Genomic DNA, 19,822 nt, shown 5'->3' on the forward strand with positions numbered 1-19,822 from the left:
CTTTATTTCTGCATGTTTGGTCTCTGACATAATTACCTTTTCTAATTTAATAAACATATGGAATTACTTTTTCTAAACATGACTAAAGGGTCAGCGTTTATGTTTCCTTTAATAAGATTACAAAACTTCTTAAAGTTGAGAGAGAATTTTTTTCACGTGATAAAAAAATTCCTGAGAGATTCTTGATTTGTTATTTTTTTTAATACAAAGACTTGAACACAATGTTTTAATTCTCATTAAATGCCTCTGTATAATTTTAACTCTTCTTCATTTGATAGTTTCTATCCTTAGGAGACATTACATAGTATGCTGGTCCTGGTTCCCCATTTTAAAGATGGAGAACTTTATTTACAAATATTCTGGCAGTTGTTTTTGGATTTCATTTTATCCCAAATATCCAACTATAATTGTATATTTAAAAGTACCTATAAAAATGTGATATGAAAGTATCTCCTCAAATTCATTTTATTAGAATAAGATAAGAATCCCAAATATGCATATAGAATTATACACTTACAATAACAGCTGATTTGCAGGTGGGGCTTTTTTTTTTTTTGGTAGTAGAATTCTTTGCTTTATAAAATAACTTTCCACAGAGTTGATTTAAGTAGCATTCCTACCCAGTTCATTTAACAGAGGATTATGAATATGAAAAATTCCTAAGCACTTTGATGTACATTTAACTTCTTAAGAACATTTCTATGGAGTCAAGTAAGGCATTTATATATTTGTCTTTCATTCAGTGGATATTTTTTAGGTACTTTCTATGTGCTGAATGCTGGACTAAATGCTAAGTATGCTATAATGGCATACCCTTGTGTTTATTTATTTAGTTTAGAGGGGTACATGGACAGGTAGGCTGGGTTTACCACTGGGTAAACAAGGACTATGATAAATTATGCACAGGATAATAAAGCTCAGGAGAGGAGCATCTAACCCAGATTACAAGAGAAAGGGGGACTTCTTTCTTTTTTTTTTTTTTTTAATTTTTTTATTTTTTCAGCATAACAATATTCATTATTTTTGCACCACACCCAGTGCTCCATGCAATCCGTGCCCTCTACAATACCCACCACCTGGTGCCCCCAACCTCCCATCCCCCACCCCTTCAAAATTCTCAGATCGTTTTTCAGAGTCCATAGTCTCTCATGGTTCACCTCCCCTTCCAATTTCCCTCAACTCCCTTCTCCTCTCCATCTCCCCTTGTCCTCCATGCTATTTGTTATGCTCCACAATAAGTGAAACCATATGATAATTGACTCTCTCTGCTTGACTTATTTCACTCAGCATCATCTCTTCCAGTCCCGTCCATGTTGCTACAAAACTTGGGTATTCATCCTTTCTTTCTTTCTTTCTTTCTTTTTTTTTTTTTACAGCTTTATAAACATATATTTTTATCCCCAGGGGTACAGGTCTGCGAATCGCCAGGTTTACACACTTCACAACACTCACCATAGCACATACCCTCCCCAATGTCCATAACCCCACCCCCTCTCCCAACCCCCTCCCCCCATCAACCCTCAGTTTGTTTTGTGAGATTAAGAGTCACTTATGGTTTGTCTCCTTCCCAATCCCATCTTGTTTCATTTACTCTTCTCCTACCCCCTCAACCCCCCATGTTGCATCTCCTCTCCGTCATATCAGGGAGATCATATGATAGTTGTCTTTCTCCGATTGACTTATTTCGCTAAGCATGATACCCTCTAGTTCCATCCACGTTGTCGCAAATGGCAAGATTTCATTTCTTTTGATGGCTGCATAGTATTCCATTGTGTATATATACCACATCTTCTTTATCCATTCGTCCATAGATGGACATCTAGGTTCTTTCCATAGTTTGGCTATTGTAGACATTGCTGCTATAAACATTCGGGTGCATGTGCCCCTTCGGATCACTACGTTTGTATCTTTAGGGTAAATACCCAGCAGTGCAATTGCAGGGTCATAGGGTAGTTCTATTTTCAACACTTTGAGGAACCTCCATGCTGTTTTCCAGAGTGGTTGCACCAGCTTGCATTCCCACCAACAGTGTAGGAGGGTTCGAGAAAGGGGGACTTCTTAAGGGTGGTGATATTTGAAATTAATTTTGAAGGTTGAGAAGGAGTTAACCAGTTGAAAAAGGAGCAAGAACATTTTAGTTACAGAGAACAGCAGGTAGGAAGCCTCCTTAAGGTATGATATGATCATGACACTGACCAGGTCCTTTATGTGTAATCAAGAAGGTAAACATGGGAGAGTGATAGAAGATAAGAATAACCTCTGGGTTTGATTCCTACTCATTGATTACTTCTCCGTCTCCTTGACAACTTCCTGTTTTTTCCCCTAATTCCTAATGTCATATTTTCCAAGAGTTCAATTCTTAGTTCCGTTCTCTAGCTGCATTATCTACGTTAGTGATTTCATTGAATCTCATGGCTTTCAATGTCATCTCTGTGCCAAGAACACTCAAATGAAAGTATTCTAACCTAAATGCTCTTCCAAGCTGAAAACTTGTCTACAAACTATCTTTCCGACATTTCTATTTGGGTGTCTAATAGACTTTTCACACTCAACATGTCCACAACTCAATTGTTGGTTTCCCCTCAACTAGTCTTCTCCACCCACCGCCTTCCTCGCCTCCACCGATGGCCACTTCATTCTTCCAGTTGCTCAAAACAGAAAACTACAAGATATATTTTCCTGTAATTGAGGTAAGATTCATAGACTATAACATTTATCATTTTAAGCATGTTAATGTGTACAATTTGGTGACCGTTAGTACTTTCATAATGTGAAAGCATCACTACTATCTAATTCCAGAATATTCTTATCATCCCCAGAAGTAATTTTTCATCCCTTACCAGCCATTCCCCATTCTCTCCAGCTCCCTAGCTCCTGGCAACCACTAATCTACTGTCTGTAACAATGGATTTGCCTCTTCTGCACATTTCGTTTAAATGAAATTATGTAATATGTGACCTTTTGTGTTTGGCTTTTTTTCACCCAGTGTGATATTTTCAAGGTTCATCCATATTGGAGATTAAGAGTATTTTTCATTCCTTACTTTCTCTCACACCTCACGTACACTCCACCAGGAAATTCTGTTGGGTCCGTATTTGAAATACACCTGGAATCTGACCACTTCTCAGTTCTTCCACTGAGACCTGGTGTGGACGCTGCCACATCTCTTTTGCATTATTACTAGAGTCCCTATTTGTCTCTCTGCCCTATCCTTACCTCCCTTCCCCACATAGCAGTCTGAGGATACTTTTAAAAGTTAAGTCAGCCAGTGGCATCTTCTTGATCAGTTGTGGTCTTAGCAGAAGTAAAAAATACATAAATAAATAAATAAAACTATTCAGTGATAATATAGATCTGATATTCAACTCTTATTACAAACTATATTATTCTCTGCAAGTATTCAAGAAAGAAACAAATATTTAATTGAATCAATAGTTACTTTTTCCCATAACACATTAATTATATTAAATTAAAATGCAAATAACACTTATCTAGGTCCCAAACTAAGCAGGTGATGACAAAAAAGAATTAATCTCTGTAATTCAAGTTTAGAAGAAGAGTCTATTACATAATAGCAGCAATATCTAATTTAGAGACCCTTTGTTACTGAGAAAAATTTTTCTGATACATGAATAATTATAAAATAAGCCAATAAAATAAAATTTTCAGACAGTTGGGGCGCCTGGGTGGCTCAGTGGTTTAAGCCTCTGCCTTTGGCTCAGGTCATGATTCCCGGGGTCCTGAGATCGAGCCCCGCGTCGGGCTCTCTGCTCAGCAGGGAGCCTGCTTCCCTTCCTCTCTCTCTGCCTGCTCTCTGCCTACTTGTGTTCTCTCTCTGTCAAATAAATAAATAAAAATCTTAAAAAAAATTTTTTTCAGACAGTTTCTCACTGTTCAAGATCTTTCCGTTAATAGTGTCAGTTCTCTAGGTAGCATATCATCAAGAAGTTATAAATTAGTCACTACAGATGAATCATCTCTGGGTTTGATTCCTACTCATTGTGTAAGATTTCTCAAGCTTTGGAACTTGTAATATATATTCTTTTTATTTTTCTCTGCTTTTCTAGATCCCCTGCCTATTTTCTAGGATAAATACACCAACAATAAGGGGGAAGGTATACTATATTAAATAATTTTGGGAGGGTAAAATTTGGTTAGAAATGGTAATCTATATTAAACATGAACTAATTGAAGAGGGCTCAAGCTAGAGATTAGTTACCAACATGTTTATAAAGTAACGTAAAACTTTAATTCCCAGCACTATGGCAAACATAGGACACTTAGAAATGTTAATAAAATGAAATGTCTTTAAACAAGAACAGCAACAAAACAAACAAGCAAACAAAAAACTCCCAATTTGGAGCATGTCACTCTTTTGCTCAAAACTCAGCAGTGGCTTCCTATTCCATTCAGAGTAAAAGCCAAAGTCTCTACCATATTCTGTGAGACTCTTGGGATCCTTACAACTTTCCAACGTGTTGACTTAAGTAGCATTCCCCATCCAGACTGGCCTACTCTATTCTTTCTCACTGAACCATTCAGGCCTTCGTGCTGCACCTCAAATTGGTCTTCTCCCAGCTTAGGGACATGGTGCTCACTCTTCTCTCTGCCTACAGTGTGAACTCACTCATTTCCTTCAGACCCTTGCTCATGGTCACTTACTCCCTGAGGCTTCCATTGGTTTCCACCTCATCTGAAATTGAAACAGGACCTCCCACTTCAACACCCAATCTTCCTGACTTTGCTCTTGTAAATATTTCTAGAACACATATCATCCTCTAACTTGTCTTATTCTCTCTTTCTTTTTGTCTTCATTTCTTGTGTGTATACATCTCTCGCCAGAATGTGAACTCAACAAGAGTAGAAATATTTGTCTTTTTTTTAAATTGATGTATAATATTTTTAGGACTAACTACCACCTATTGGTCTTTTATGAGCCAGGAACTCAGCTCAAGGCTATACTTACATTATTTATCTCATTATGTCCTCACCAGTAACTCTGTAGGATAGATGATCATTTCTTCCACTTCCAGATGAGAAAACAAAACTTAGGAAGGTCATATAACCTGCCCTAGGTTTTGAGCTCATAAAAATTCAGATTGCTGGGCTCTGAATCTGTACTTTTTTTTTTTTAAATCTATACTCTTAATAGTTACTTTGAACTGCTAGTGAAGGAAGCAGGATGAGGCATGAGGGTGCTGAGGAGGGAGTTCTGGAACTTCATCTTGAAGTATAAGGAGAGAGCTAAAAATTGTTTATCACAGGTGTGATAGAATAAACTTATGTTTTCCATGGAGTACGGTAGGATGAATAATGGTACCCCCAAAGATGACCATATCCAAATTCCCAGAACCTATGGATATGTTATCTTACACGGTAAAAGGGATTTTGCAGATATGATAAAGATTCTAAGATGGGGAGATTATCCTTGATTATCCAGATGGGTCCAATAGAAGTGAAAGAGTACTTTTAAGAGGGAGGGAGGAGATTCTCAATCATAGAGAGATGGGAAGATGGAAACTGAGGTGGAGTGAGGCACTTTGAGATAGAGGAAGTGGTCATGAACCAAGAAGCATAAGCAGCCCCTAGAAGCCGGAAAAGGCAAGAAAACAAATTCTCCCTTATAACTTCTAGAAGGAATTGTGACCCTGCCGACAATGGATTTTTGCTCAGTGGGACTGGTTTTGGACCTCTGACCTCCAAAACTAAGATGATAAATTGAATTGTTTTAAGCCATTAAATTATTAGTAATTGTTTATAGCAGCAATAAGAAATGAACACACAGAATTTCCCCTTATTTCTTGTATTTAATAGAGAGTTGATAAAGATCAGGTTTATCTTAAATAAAAGAATAGCTCATCTCCTCCATGGATAGAGTCTGACTCAATGGAGTGGTTTGTAGAGCTCACAACAGTGTTCATAAACATTAGGATAGGCTATCAGGGTTCAGGGGAGGACGGGAGGGGTGGTGGTGGGAAGGGGTTTGGTCCTCTATCTGCTGTTTGCACCACTATTCTTGATACTTTTCTCCATAGAGCAAGAGAAGGGTTTTTCTGTACTGTTGTGGACTGCATGTTAAATAACCATAGCTGTCTTTTCTTCTTGCCAAGTGAAGGCTGTATACCATAGTCCCAAAAAATGCATAGAGAGAACTGAGCACATGAGAGGTGAAAGGAGTCCTCCTTTTTCTTAAATGCTTGGAGTTCTTCTGATCCAAATGCCAATAAATAAGGAGGTAATTTTTCTTTTCTTTTGCAGCTTAAAAAATGTTGTCAAACTAAGACTAACTTAGACTCCCTAGGCAGAGCACATCATCTTGGGATCCTAAGACACCTCTCTGAACTTCTTTCCATTGAATTTGAGTTTGAATGCCAAGGTAACTCAAGAAAACCCTTGAAGAGAGCACTTCGGAAGGCAGTTAATTTGAGCTACCACAAGTTGGGTCACACGCTGAGCTAGTTCAGAGATGGGAATCCAAATGGAGTCAATGTTTCCCCCCACTTGGCATCTCTTACAGTTGATAAAGAGTTAACTTAACTTTGCCTGTTACTTCCTGACCCAAACTTAACGTGTGAGAAAACTTAGTTTCACAAAAGCAAATTTAGAGAAAACAGAGTTGTGTTAATAAAATAACAGTCCCTTTAGACTTGGGTCATCTTGAAAATTCAATTTCAAGAGTGTTCTAGTGTAAACACATTTCTAAAATTTCCTAATGCTAGCTGATATAGTCCTTTTGGGAGAAACCAAATGTGCCCAAATAAAATAGGGGGAAATGCCACAGAGAAGTTCTCATAAAAGATAAACTATTGCAAAAGGATGTATATATTTTTTACTATCCGCTTTGGCCAGAGATTCAACAAAGATAGCTCAAGATAAAGGAGACAAAGATTAAACCATAGTCCTTTTGATTAAAAGAGACTCAAATTGTTTAAAGTGATCTTTCCATCTTGACCAGGCAGTCAGCTGTGGTCTCTTGGATATGTCACTTGTGCTCATCCCAGCAAGGGACTGGTGTAAACAGCCAACACCAACCCCAGCATGGGGGGAATTCCCAGAGTAGCTCCAGGGCCTTTCTGTGTATTCCCTCTGTGGTGTCTTCAGAAAAAATGATGGCTGGCTATTCCTCTCTATAATGTAGGACAGCCAGCTATTCAACAACTTTTAGGTTGAGATGGTCCATGTTTATCCAGTTTTAACTCCGCAAACACTTACTGCACTCCTTTCATTTAGCAAATCTTTACTGAACTCTTCTTTGCATCATGGCTATAGAGATTAACCATGGTCTCCTTCCCTTAAAAAGTTCATAATCTTTAAGAAATATCAGTAACTCAATAATCATTGTGCTTAAGTAACTCAGGTTGCCAGGAAAGCCAGAGAGAGGCAGGTCATTCATCTTGGTAGTAGGGAGCAGAGGAAGGTTTCTGAGAAAATTATCCAGAGAAAGCCACTGGAGCTGACTCTAATCCCTTGAATTGTAAGTGAATTACATGAAATAAGCCCCAAACCTTAGTTCCCAGTAAGAAGCACTTGTTTGTCTTAGTGATGGATTGTAAGTGCAACAGAATAATGTGTCTGCATATAATCTTATTGGTTTCCCATCCCCAATTCAGCTTCTTCCTCCTTTTAGTTCTGGGTGTTAGAAAATCAACTAAAGTAAGATAGGCATGGCTGATGTCATAATACCATTTTAGAGCTGATGGCTACTCTGGTTGGGAGTCTACTTGCTTAGAGGAAATAATTTGTGAGAAGATTATAGAGATAATACCACCTATTTTTGTATAATAATTAGCTCTTAGAAAGTATATCAATGGGCGTGATATTATTTGCCTAATACTTAACTCATCTTCTTAGTGACTAGAGCTAAGTTTGGTCAGGCAAAATTTTAGAGCCATAACTCAGTGTTATGGGTTGAATTGTGTCTTCCCAAAGTTCATATGTTGAAGTTCTTAACCCAGATTGTGACCCTATTTGGAAATAGGGTCATTGCAGATGTAATTAGTTAAGATAAGGGCATCCTGGAGGAGGGTGGGTTCCTAATCTGATTGCTGTTTTTATGAAAAGGTGAAATTCATACACAAACACTCCTGGAGGGAAGGCAGCACAAAGAGGCTCAGGGAGAAGACAGCCATCTACAAGCCAAGGCGAGAGGTTGGGAACACGTCCTTCCCCCACAGTCAGCAGAAGGAATCAACCCTGCCACCCGCTGATTTTGGACTTCTAGATTCCAGAATTGTGAGACAGCACATTTCTATTGTTTAAGCCCCTCAGTTGTGCAGCTGTGTTGTGGCAGCCTCAGTAAACCAGTACGCCCCCCAACTCTGGCATCTGGCTTCTAGTAGAGGGAATGGGTCTACTAAGGTGTTGCCTCATTCTGTCAGAGCTGCTCACTCTCCTCTGCATTGACAGGGGGAACTTAAGTTTTTTTCCAAGAGATGCCAAGCATGAGTTATAAATTCAGTATGGCTCAGCATGGGGACTTTTGTCTTTTAAAAATGGTATTGGAAGAGAGTAAGACCCCTTAGATTAGCTTTCTTTTATTTTGTGGAATGTTGGACAGGAAAGAAAAAGAAAAAGAAAAAGCCCTCAGGGTACTTTAATAATACTTACTTTTAACCAGCAGTGAAAAGAATTCACAAGTTATCGATGGGATATTTTTAAGGAAACAAGGTATTTTTATGGATTTCTTTTTCAAATGGCTGAAAACAAACAACCTCCCCCAAACAAACCTCAAAACCAACCAACAACTAAAAAAACCCCAAATCCCCAAAATGAAAACCCTTCACTTTATTTTCTTGAAGATTTAGTAGAGCTCTCTGATTTTCATCTCACCTCCCTTAGTTTTAGTTTTTCTCTGAATTTCAGCCCTTAATGGATATTCTTAATTCTGTGTGTAATTGTTACTAATTGCCCTTGAGGCACATCATTTGTTTCTCCTGATTTGCAAAAGGCCTGTATATTTGTCCAACTGGCAGATTATAATATGATTCCACTTCTTATTTTATAATATGATCAGCTATTAATATTAATAAAGTTTATACATAAAATAATTTGAATTTTGAATATTACCAAGTAGGAAGCAAGTGTCTAGAAAGAGTATGGACTTGAAATAAGAAAACCTGAGTTTAAACGCATACTCTGACGCTTCTAGGCTTGCAACTGTGAGATGATCATATAACCTCACCAAATATGTTCAAGGCTACAAGACAGCTATCTCCTCCAAATGTCTATACTGAGAATTAAAATTAGATAATGAATATCAGATTGCCTGGCATGATGCCCACACATAGGTACATCCTGAAAAATAGCTATTGAGAGTTTGTTAGATCAAAAGCTCTATTAGAGTAATAAATGGGTGTTATTTTCATTCCAGTGTTCTGTTTTTTAAGTAGCATGTTTTTTTCCTCCTCAAATTTGAAGGCATCTTACAATAAGTAAAAGAGACCTAATCTGTAATCAGTTTTTCAAGGCACCTAGTTTTAGGATGTCATTTAATATTATTGAGAGTTTACGGTGTACCAGAAAGTATTTAGTACCTATTATCTCATTTGGTCCTTATAAAAACCTAAGGAGGGAGACACTGTTATTACTCCCATGAGAAAACTGAACCTCAGAGAATAACTTTAAGTGCAGAGCCCCCTGAGGAAGGAAAGACCTTACTAGGAAGGGGGTTCAAACCAAGGTGGCATGGGCCGAGACCAGGCTTTTAACCTCAGCATCAGTCTGCCTTTCTGTGGAAAGTTATCCCAAGCACTCCTCTCTCACTATCCAGAGGACAGCTTATGGATAAAATGTTCTTCATTGAGAGAGATAACTAGCGAAAGGGATTAGATTTATTATTACCACAGCATAAAGAATGAAGACTTCTCAGAGATCACTGCTGTCTTTAATCTCTTCTTGAAAGAAAATCTTGGGAAAGGATACATGAAAGTGAATGATGCCCAGTCTTGAGAGAGAAATGGTTTTCCACATCTGAGATGACTCACATCTTAACCTTTTTGCTCTAATTTCTCTCTTTGTACATATCCTATGATTTACTCTCTGGATGATGGCTCTGTAGCGAATTCCCAGCCAACACGCGCAGACATTATGCATTTCAGAAGACACATGCACTCTGCTTATAAGTGGTCACTTTCCCCTGGCTTCCCATATTTCTTTTCCCCCAAGAATACATTGTCTACCAGGAAGCAGGTTAGGAAGCAGAACCACTTCACACAATAAAAATGACAGGTTGATTTTGTAGAATTTTGCTGCATCTGTTACAACCAATTGATCCCAGGCAACAGAGACTCTGGTAACTCCTCCTGGGGACTACGGTGATGCTTGTGTGATGCTGGATTTGTAATGCCACGTGGTGTGTTGTATACATAGGTTGATCAGTGCCCAACAGTTAGGAAATTTTTCCCTTGATTTCGTCTCATCAATCTGGTTCATTTTGCTTCATACACATTTTTCTCCCTAAGATTATCTCCACAAACCCCAGTGCTGAGAAGAATGAATTCCAATAAAACCCAATAAATCTGACAGAAAAATGTAGAGTTAGAGATCCGCACAGACCATGAGGACTGTCGCATTAAAGGCTCCTGGGGATTTTTTTTATGACTTTCTTTCCCTCCCTCTAATGCTTGGTCTCTTGCTTCCATAAATTCTGCAGGCTGGCTTTTCATTAACTCAGAAAGCTGAAATAATTCTTTGTAAAGAATTCTTTAGTCACACATGATTCAAAAGTTCACCAAGATCAAAGCCAGTTGGCTTTGTGGTGGACCCAACACCGTATATTTCATGTAAATGGTGTGGCTTGCTGCATTCTCAGCTGGAATTGTTCCAATTTCACATCCCTTCTGCAGATAATGGGACCCTCTTATGCCGTCCCCAGCACAAGGGGCTGCTCTGTGTCCGATCCTTTCTCCCTCAGGAGCCCATACAGATGCTGTCTATATAGGCCAGTGAAGTCATTCTGACATCCCCCTCAACATTATCTGAAATTTCATGAAGCATGGGAGTCATTCTTGGCCCTAGGGGGTCTGGGGCAGTGGGATGGGGGAGGCAGGGATGGAGCAGAGAAATGCTTCATTGTTCAAGCCTCCTCTGTCTCTCTGATTTTCCCTTTAGGAGGGTGGGATGTATTAAAAAGACCCAAAGGTGAGATTAAAGTAAACCAAGAACAACAAGAACAGACAGTCTTCCTTCCTGGGGATATTGCTTTCTTGTTCTCAGACTGTCTTATTGTCCTTACATTTTTCATTTAAAATATATGGGCACAGGAGGAAATGATGTGTGAGAGATATGGGAGAAAGAGCTTGACAGTCATCCCATAACAATGATAGTGTTGGAATAACAGAGGACCTTTCAAGGGGCTGACCACTTCCATCTGTACCCTCATCGTGGGCAGAGAGGCTCAGAGCCATTTAAGGATTTGCCACATACTTGGATGGAAGCAAGGATAGAGAGCCATGAGGACAATAAATTCTTCATAATGAAGAACAGGGAAAAGGGTGTCCTGGCAGGTGAACTTTAGAGGCTCCTGGTGTCTCTTTACTGTGTATCTGTGGCTGCTGTACTGATGAACTGAGAGCCATCTAAGTTGGTTTCTAGATGAGACCAGGGGATGCATGAGCATCTGGCCTCGTACATGGTCTGTAGTGGCTGCGGTGTCTGAGAGAGCACATCTGGGGGTTTGGAGGAGGCCCAGCGTTGAAGGGCAAGCATAGGAAATGACAGAGAGTCAAGGGATGTGCTGGAGATAGGGAGAGGGAGAACTCAAGGAAGAGAGGTCAGAAGTGAGCCAGTTGTAGGAGGGTAAAACAGACACACTCATGGTGTGCAGAGTGGCACTGGCAGCCCTATGTCCTTTTGGTCATCTGGGTAAGTTCTTGGGGACTTCAGCGTGTATCTAACATGGCCATTCCATGATATCATAAGATTCAAGCCCTAAAAAGATGTCAGGTTCTGGTCCATCTCTCCCTTGGTTTGCATTGACCCCCTTCTGTCTTACTTGTCACATCTTCATTTGAGGATCATGGTAACTACACCTTAGCCTATTTCGTCAGCATGTTAACGAATATAATAATGTAGGGGAGTAATTCAGACTTGTAGACAGATGCTCTATTTGCCAACATGATGGAAATATTGACAGTGAAGTTAGAAGAACAAAACCTGGTGTTCTATTACTCCGACAACAGCCCATACATCACAGAAGTTGAAAGTCAGCCTTCCCTCCTTCCTCCACAAGGAGCAAAGTATATTTTCAAAAATGGAAGCATCTGGTTAAATATTAAATAGGAGAGGCATTCTTCTGAGGTCTTGCATCGCCAGCACTTAGGTAGCAGTTAAGTAAGATGGCCGTTGGCTTTGACAGCCATGCATTTATGATGCGGTATAAATAACAACTGACAGCAAATCCACGGTACTCCTTCCACCAGGCTCGCCTCTTTGCACTTTCTTTAGTGGCTTATGCACACACACACGTATACCCATGCACTTTGCCCAACTCTCATAATAGCTATTGTCTTCTCCCCTCCCACTCTTTCAACAGATGTGTCCATTTTTAGTTAATGTAAAGGAAATGGCAGCTCTGAAAGGTAGCCTTTTGCAGTGGGAAAGAGCTGCATTAACTGTGAAAACCTTTTAGCTGCACAATTTTTATATTCAGACTCCCCTCCCCAGACATGGCTTCCCCAGGTCTGCATTTCCCTTTAAGTTTACTGGCTGTCCAAAGGGGCTGCTTCGGGGCTACAAAGGCGCGGTGCCCAGCAGCAGCTCAGAGACGTGAGCTCCAGGTTCCTGGGCCAGGGAATAGCAGTGTTTAAAGCCTCGGACAAAGTACTATTTGTGTGTTCAAAAAACGTTTTATGGAAAAGTTTGTTGTGCCAACCTGTGCTCAAAATGCTAATGGTATTTGTCTAGGCTGTTGGCCAAATAAAAACAGATTCACACATTTGAAGTAGAAGGACACTTGAAATAATAACTTACATTTTCAGAGTATCTCAAAATGTGATTAGCATATGCGCTCATGAGACTGTGAGATCCACAGAGCTACTGTGGGGAGAAGCTTCAGCCATAAACTGACCTCAGGAGAAGAAAACTTGCATGTTGGCAGTGTGGGAAAATCTCCCACTGGAATTTTCACTGGAGTCACTGTGAGAGAATTCACAGAGGGCCAGTCTCAGGTGTTTGGAATGTGGTGAAAACTCCAGGCAATTGAGAAGCCAACTCATCGTGCCAATGTCAGGAGGAGCAGAGAAGTTCCAAGGATGCAATTCATGTGGGAAAGATGCTGGAAAGTGATCACATTGAACCCACCTGGTATCTAAGGTGTCGCTTTAGCCAGCAAATGAATCTTACGGCCTATTCAACAGAGTATGTCACCAGAAAGACAAATGTCTCTCCCTTCCACCTTGCCTTGATATCCAAGTATTAAGAATACACAAAATAATGTGAGGATTCTAAAACATTCTCTGGAAACTCATAAATGCAGAAAAACAGCCCCTAGCCCACGTTGTAGAATGTCAATTCCATTAGGGCTCAAGTACTTTAGGAAAAGTCTGATGACAGTCTTTCCATGCTACCTTCTTCCCCATTTCTGAGAAAAACCTTCTATGTCCTCCTAAAAGCTGCTCCCAGCAAAGGTGAGCAGAAGGCCTGTTTCTTTTGAGAATGCACTTGATTTTTACATTAGGAAAACTTGCAATGTTTCCATACTCCACCAAGGGGAACTGAGAATCACTGAATAGATAGGATCTTCATAAACATTTTAAGCACCAACTATGTGCACTGATAAATTCTGGGGGATATGAAAATTTTCAAGACAGATAATGTCTATGCCTTTCTCTGTTGAGCAATCCATGTCAACAGTGGGAGATAAACTCCATCAGAACAACCTAACAACATCTGAATATGAGTTTTTGTTCTTGTGCATTTTAAGTTCTACCAGGAGATAAAGCCTTCCCCTGATTAGTCAAAGTTTATTCTACCCTCAGGTCTAACCAACCCACAGATCATGGTGGTTCCCAAATTTGGCTTTCATTGGAATCACCTAGGAGGTTTAAAACATAGTGACTCTCACCTTCCTGAGGTGTTGATGTAATTAGTATGAGGTGTGACTTGTGAATGGGGAGAGCCTCAGTTAGTGTTGGATCTGATGTGTAGGGATGAGAATCTTGGAGGACAGTTAGAAAGGACAGGGAACCCCTTTATGGCCAGTAAGTTGCTAGAGGTCAGGGCCAGGGTCAACCAGTAGACAAATGTTTTGAAATGATTATTATTTTGGCAGTGACCGTAAACATCTACCGATGGTGGACCCTGTGGCTAATAGAGCAAGCTGGGGAGAATAGACTCCTGTTTATCCCAGGTTTTACAGGTAACAAAGACTTTTCTAAAGTTGGCTTAGATGTATGAATGCTGAGCTCCATGTGGATGTGGGTAGAAGATCTCAAGGGTGCCTCAGGATGGCTGACATTGGGGGGGGGGGTTTGAGTACCAGAGGTTAAACAGGCAGGGTTCTGCCCTCCTCCTTGGAGCCCAGACTGGAACAGCTGTGCTTTGATGTGTTTTAGGTATTGGACTAGAATGTGCATGACTTCTGGAGAAACATTTCATCCTGAAATGGTCTTCAGGGGGGCCTTGTGGGGCAGGTGGGGCAGCTGTTAATTTCTCTGCCTTGCCAGGGAGGAAACAGGTTCCCTGAAGTTGCACAGTGTCCCCAGAATCCATTTAGCCAGAGATGCTTCAGTCTGCTCAGAATATGTTGGCATTTGCAGCCCTAAATAGCTTGCAGAGCTCACTTACAAGCCGTGTGATCAAAATCAACTTTCTTTTCTTTCTTTCTTTTTTTTTTTTTTTGCCTTAGAGCAATTTAATTTTGACCCTCAAATACTATACTCCAGGTTGATTTTTTTTTTTTTTAAATAAAGCACTCAGCTTCTTGGACTTTTCCCATAAATCATACTATGCAGCCATGAAGGAGATTCAAAATGATGTGCTAAGCATTGAATGCAATTGCAAAGGAATTTCTCACACAGATAGATAACTGATTGTGTGTGTGTGTGTGTGTGTGTGTGTGTGTGTGTGTGTTTTGGGGAAAAGGGGAGAGAGAGGCTTCACTCAGATAAATCCAGGTCTCATATAGTTATCTGCTATGAAGAGGATGAGACTTATTTAGATGCATAGAATTTTTTAGTATTTTTTTAGAAAAAAATTAATTTTACTATATTTAGATTTTGATAGATTCAATAAAGACCTTTGAAATCACTGGAAAAATGACAAAGAGGAAATGGAAAATACTCTTGAGTTCATGGCATATAATCAACCAAAATATTAAAGTTGTGCGTTGCTAAGGTTTCAGACTTTTCTCTTGCTTTTGGAAAGGGATGGGTTTTCCTCCTGGCTGCAGGATTTTTACAGTATTATTGAGGCTGGCTAGTGGTGCAGAAAGAACTCTGATGTCTCTACAAACAGCATTAGCAGCGAGAAGTCAGCAAAGTAGTTGATTTGCGGGGTATTTCCTAGAGAGAAAATCATGCTCATCTGTCTTTTCTTCCTTTGAAGTGTCCCTCGTGTGGTCTCAAAGTGGGGGGCTTTGAGAAGGAGGGGTTGCTGGGGGAAGGAAGGGGAGTCAGGCCGGGGAAATGTATCTGGGAAGAACAGCCCTGGCTGCCGCTCTCAATCGCTCGTCCCCTTGCCGCAGACACACAGACACATGCACATTAGTGGTCAGGTTAGCTGCAATATTCACAACACACTTGCTGGGGTTCGATTGATCGCTTCAGGCGAGAGATAGCGTCAGCAAGGATGTGGTGCAGAGAGGCCTGGCGCTTGGGGGTTTCCGCTCTCACACATCATCAAGCCCCACTTTGAAATGGTTTGAATTAATGACACTTATTCAGACAGACAAAGTAGATAAATGGAAATATTAGACAAGGCTTTTCGCCTACTTTGCGCAACGTTTCCCGTTACCTTGAGTGCTGGAAACTCTCCATGGTCTTGCTCAGCTTCAACGGGAGCTGCATGAGCTCACACCCCACACTGCCTGAAGCAGGACGGGCCTATGCCCATGTGGGGTGGGGGGTTACAGTAAAGGAGGTCCACTCTCTCGGGGCTGACAGGGCCCAACACAGAGAACATGCTAGGGATGTTAAATTCCTATTCTCCAACATCAGGGCTACCCTTATGGGGAGCCATTCGTCTTGTACCTTTTTATAACGATTATGACAATTTTCCTGGCAGTTGGTAGAAAAGTGTGTTGAGCAAGGGCACCTTTGACAAACTTGTACAAAGTGGCCTTTGAGGCTGGTGGCAGGGTTGCCAAACAACACCAGTCAAACAAGGGCTTTTAAAAAAAAAAATTCTACCAAATATTTATTTTTTTAACTTTAAAATATTAAAATATTTTATTATTAATTGGTATGCACATTTTTTTTTTTTTTTTGAAGATTTGGAGTCAGAGCCCAGCAAATCCTTGCTCTCGCATTTCCTGCCTGTGTGACTTTGAACAAGCCACTTGAACACTCTGAGCTTTGGTTTCACCATCCACAATCGTGGATTTGATGTGAGGCTCAAATGAGGTGATCTAGGAAAATGCTTATCACAGTAAGAATCGTGTGAGCTCATGGTAGGTGCTCACAAGTCATCAGGACTTTGCCTTCCTGTTCCACTCTCTACTTCTTTACTAGGTAAAGGAAATCATGCACCATGTGACCCTGCAGGGGCACCAAAGCACTAAGGCCTAAACTTGACTTGGCAGGACATGTTCATTGCGGGGGCTTGAGTTTGACAGTCAGCAAAGCCAACCTTTAGTTGGGCCCGGGGAATGTGTTTCCAGAGAAGCAGCCAGCCTCCTTCTCCTGGTGGAATGCTAAAGTTATCTCATTATCCCCTCTTTTTTTTTAGAACCTGTGGATGTGTGAGTGTGAAGGGGAGGTGAAGGCCTACAGATAAGTTGGTGAATCTTGCTCTGGGTTTGTGTTTATCCCCTCTCTCTTGCCCTTTTTTTTTTTTTTTTTTTTTTTTTTTAGAGAGAGAGAGAGAGAAAATACAAGTGGGGTTGGCGGGGGGCATAAGTGAGAGAGAATTCCAAGCAAGCTCCATGCCCAGCATGGAACCCGATGTGGGGCTCCATCCCCTGACCCTGAGATTATGACCTCAGATGAAATCAAGAGTCCAATGTTAACTGACCAAGCCATCCAGGTGCCCCCTCTCTTGCCTTTTTAAATACATGAGGGAGCAGGGTAGAGTGTGATCTGGAGTCAGACTGCCTGGATCCCATTCCAGGATTTGTGTACTTGCTGGCTTTGTGAACTTGGGCAAGTTGCTTAACCACTCTGGGCTTCAGTTGCCACATCTGTTAAATAAGGGTAATAATAAAATAGCCACCCCATAGGGTGGGTTGCAACAATTACACGAGAAGGACTTTGTTATTAAGTATTCAATATATGTTGACATCTTTTATTTATGATCTATTACATCATGTCACCTTCTTGGATTTCTAATTTATGTGATTTTTAAGATGCATTTAATGGATTTTACAGGCAAATTGATATTTTTAGGATACCAGCAGATTATGCATTTGGTTCTAGCACCCATTGTTGAGACAGGGAATAAACCGATCTGCTAGGCTTGGGTTCCCCAAGACCCCCTAGGTTCCCATGCCAGTTGAACCTTTGGCTGACTTTCTTGAGGCTCAACTCTAAAACTCCTTTACGATTGAGGGATTTTCATTCTGAAAATATTATTTTCACTTTCCTTTCCAAAGGGGGTTTACTCCTCTCTAATGGGACAATCTAAGTTCTTTTTCAGATTACGTGTTTTTAGTGTAACTGTTCTAAAAGGGAAAATATATGGTTAGATGAAAGAGCTCAGTTCGAGTTCCGTGTGTGTTGGTGGAGGTTTTCAAATGCAAATATTTGATAAAAATATGTGGTTTTGTTTATTTATGTATATCTATATATTAGAAATGTTAACTTGAACTGAACCGTTTAACTTGCTTAATCCGAGGCAGATGGAATGGTCAGTGAATTATTTTTGCAAACCACTTCTGTTGGCATTCAGAGTTTCCTTTCGTATTGATTCCATTCTGGCTGGCCACTCGAGGTTTCACCAGAATAAGCTGGTGCCAGGCTCCACTTCAATGACATATGTGTATGTGTTCATTCCCCTGAAATACAACACAATTGGAAATTTCTTCAGCCCATAGAACCACTTTTGTAACTAATTAGACCAGACAGGGTGCTGCGGAGAAACCCCGGACACAGCATTGCATCCTGATAGATATTCATACAGGCCAGCCCCTTCACAAAGTGAACAATTGCCCAAATAATTATTTCCTGCTGTGGACTCCTTTTTAAAATGCTTTGTTTGTGAAATCCTATTTTCCTTCCTACTTTCCTGTTGACTGCAGCTAAATTGAATTTGGTCCAACCCATCTCACCCTGGGTCAGCAAAACTCTTCACTCTGTGGAGGAAAGGGGTTAACCCTTTGAACAATGCCATTCTCACAGGCCCAGGACCCCATCTCTGATCATATCTTATTCCAGAAGTAGAGTAGGAGGACAGGAGGGGCTACTCTGGTCTGAGGGGGAAATGCAGAAGGTGATAGAAATGGGATGTGTTATATTAGGATCATGACCATTTTTGGTAAAGAGAGTTCATGTCACTTTTCCTATTGTCATGAAGAATGTGGATTATGAGAAAGCTGGGAAGACAGTGTGCACAGGCTCATAAGTACAAGGAAGGAGGATACTTTCAACCAAAGGTCTTCTCGAGAAACATGGTATAAATTTGAAGGGAAGGACAGACAAACAAAATTTGGAAAAATTGGGGTAATCACCCCTGAGTAACAAGATTAATAGAGAGTCTGAATTAAAAAGTGTGTGTGTGGGGGAAGGGTGACTCTAATTCATATCACATCTTAGAGCAGTCCATGGTGGGAGTACCTGTCTCATTTGTGGTTTTTCGCCGTTTGGATTCAGAGGTGCTGTGTTGAGAGATCGGATAGCAAGGTCTGTTGAGAGGTGCGAGATCCTGAGGAAAGAGAACCAGCTGTGAGAAATATTCTGGCCAATATCAGCAAGTGTGATTTCGTTAGCATGTTGTGGCGCCTGTCCTCCATTGTGTGAAAACTGTCCCCATCAGGTGAGAGTTTGTGGAACTTGCTGGAAGCAGAGACGGTGTCAGAGGCTGTATTTGCCTGTCAATCTGGAAAATGTAGCTTGTTTCTGCAGGTGGAATGTCTGGGTCAAAGCATTTTCCTGGTTGATGGAGAGACTCAAGAGTTTCCTGCTTAAATATTATATGAAATTCTACTTCCACCTGCACTGTATGAGTGTTAACTGTTTTCTCCAGCCCAGTCCACAAAAAGCATGTACTCAAACGTTTACATTTTGCCAATATATGTCTAAACAATGGTATTTCACTTATGTTTTAATGTGTCTTCCTCTTATGAGTGAACAAGCATCTGTCCCTATGTTCAAGAGCCATATGTGATGTTTTTTTCCTTTGTATCCTTTGGTAAATTTCCTATTGGCTATTGGTTTTTTTCCCTTTGTGTTTACAAAAGCTTTTAAAACCTTTATGTCATACATATATAAGGGTATTAATTCTTGATTTATTGTGTAAGCTGCAAATGTTTCCCCAATTTGTTGTCAAACTTTTGACTTTGCTTATAGCACTTTTGCTATGCAAAGATTTTTTTTTTTTTTTTTTATGTGGTAGAATTTGCCCATTCTTTTTTGTGGGTTCTGAATGGGAAATCATAATTTTGGAAACTTTTAAAGTTAAAATAAAAATTTTTCCTATTTTTCTAAATAAATATGAAATAGTAAAGAAAGGT

The sequence above is a fragment of the Lutra lutra genome, chromosome 11 (genome assembly GCF_902655055.1).
Source record: "Lutra lutra chromosome 11, mLutLut1.2, whole genome shotgun sequence".
Classification (NCBI taxonomy): domain Eukaryota; kingdom Metazoa; phylum Chordata; class Mammalia; order Carnivora; family Mustelidae; genus Lutra; species Lutra lutra.